Here is a 2,500-nt window from a genome sequence, read left to right on the forward strand (position 1 = left end):
GGCCGGTTAACGACTTGTCCCGGCCGGGCTGGTTAACGATTTGTCTCGCCGACGTTGGTTAACGATTTGCCAGGGCCAGGTCGGTTAACCAATTGTCACGAGCGGGCGACCCGAAGAACTGTCCGGGCCGGCCTGCTGGTTAAAGTCTTGGTCTGGGTCTGCCTGCTCATCGGATTGTCAGGACGGTGAACGAATTTCCCATCCGGGGCCGGTTAACGACTTGTCCCGGTCGGGCTGGTTAACGATTTGCCAGGGCCAGGTCGGTTAACCAATTGTCTCGAGCGGGCGATCCGAAGAACTGTCCGGGCCGGCCTGCTGGTTACGGTCTTTGTCTGGGTCTGCCTGCTCATCGGATTGTCAGGACGGTGAACGAAATTCCCATTCGGGGCCGGTTAACGACTTGTCCCGGCCGGGCTGGTTAACGATTTGTCTCGCCGACGTTGGTTAACGATTTGCCAGGGCCAGGTCGGTTAACCAATTGTCTCGAGCGGGCGACCCGAAGAACTGTCCGGGCCGGCCTGCTGGTTAAAGTCTTGGTCTGGGTCTGCCTGCTCATCGGATTGTCAGGACGGTGAACGAAATTCCCATTCGGGGCCGGTTAACGACTTGTCCCGGCCGGGCTGGTTAACGATTTGTCTCGCCGACGTTGGTTAACGATTTGCCAGGGCCAGGTCGGTTAACCAATTGTCTCGAGCGGGCGACCCGAAGAACTGTCCGGGCCGGCCTGCTGGTTAAAGTCTTGGTCTGGGTCTGCCTGCTCATCGGATTGTCAGGACGGTGAACGAATTTCCCATCCGGGGCCGGTTAACGACTTGTCCCGGTCGGGCTGGTTAACGATTTGCCAGGGCCAGGTCGGTTAACCAATTGTCTCGAGCGGGCGATCCGAAGATCTGTCCGGGCCGGCCTGCTGGTTAAGGTCTTGGTCTGGGTCTGCCTGCTCATCGGATTGTCAGGACGGTGAACGAAATTCCCATTCGGGGCCGGTTAACGACTTGTCCCGGCCGGGCTGGTTAACGATTTGTCTCGCCGACGTTGGTTAACGATTTGCCAGGGCCAGGTCGGTTAACCAATTGTCACGAGCGGGCGACCGGAAGAACTGTCCGGGCCGGCCTGCTGGTTAAAGTCTTGGTCTGGGTCTGCCTGCTCATCGGATTGTCAGGACGGTGAACGAAATTCCCATCCGGGGCCGGTTAACGACTTGTCCCGGCCGGGCTGGTTAACGATTTGTCTCGCCGACGTTGGTTAACGATTTGCCAGGGCCCGGTCGGTCAACCCGATTGCCCGCCTGGGGATCGTTAACTTGTTCCACCGAACGGCCGTGGTCGGCATGGCTAACCAGCCGTCCGAGACCTGCCGGTTAACCATTTGTCCGGTGGCAATTCGTTAACTGAGTCCGCTCCGGAAGTCTGGATGCGGGGCGGATTTGCCGGTCGTAGCCGGGCAGGAGTTCCAGAGGCTCGGCCGCCGGGGTCAGATTCGGCCGCCCCTTTGACACATGCAATTTCTGTACGGGGGGATTGGCGGGGTTCCCGGAGATTTATGGGGAGGCGTTTTTCACGACCACCTAGGAGTGGTCGACGGGTGTCACGGGCCTCCCCACTTCGTTAACCCGGGCCGCGCGGCGGCATTTCCGCACGCTTCCGAAGGTTGCCCGTATGGATTTTCGGACAAATTCCCAATGTCGGAAGTCAGTCAGCGGGACGTATCCGCAGGCCCATGCCGACCGAGGGGCAGCATATACGGGCTGACTACCGGTGCTCGGGCCGCCGAATCGAAACTTTGCCCGAATGATTTTCTGACAAAGTCCCGCGGCGGGGAGCCGTGAGGGGACGTATTCGGAGGGCCGTGCCGGCCGAGGGGCGGCATTTTCGGTGGGACTACCGGGGGTCCCTCCGCCAAAAATAGGGCTATGGCCCAATTGAAAATCTGACAAAGTCCCGCGGCGGGGAGCCGTGAGGGGACGTATTCGGAGGGCCGTGCCGGCCGAGGGGCGGCATTTTCGGTGGGACTACCGGAGGTCCCACCGCCGATCCGAGAGCTTGGCAGAAGTCGAAATTATTCTAAGTCCCAACTCGGAAGTCGGAATGAAGCCTGCTTCGGGGCCCTGCTGCCGGCCGAAGGGGCCGTTGCACGGCGGCACTACCGGAGGGCCGACCGCCGACAGAGGCGCGTGGTCACGGCGCCACGCCGGTTAACCAATTGATGGCGGAAGTCTGTGAAGGTCGGATCCACCCCGTCGGGCGGGCCCGAGGTTCGACGAGGCCGGCATGAGCTCCGGGCGTCTTACCGCCGGTTTGACACATGTCATTGTTGTACGGTCACTCGCGGCGCCGGTTAACGAGTTAAGCCCGGAGAGCGCTATGAAGGTCGCATTTGCCCCGCCTGGCGGGGCCAAGGTGCGACCTGCCCGGCAGGACTTCCGGCAGGCATCCCGCCGACTTGACACATGCAATTTCTGTACGGGGGGATTGGCGGGGTTCCCGGAGATTTTCGGGAACAC

This window comes from Hemitrygon akajei, chromosome 20 (genome assembly GCF_048418815.1).
Source record: "Hemitrygon akajei chromosome 20, sHemAka1.3, whole genome shotgun sequence".
Taxonomy (NCBI): domain Eukaryota; kingdom Metazoa; phylum Chordata; class Chondrichthyes; order Myliobatiformes; family Dasyatidae; genus Hemitrygon; species Hemitrygon akajei.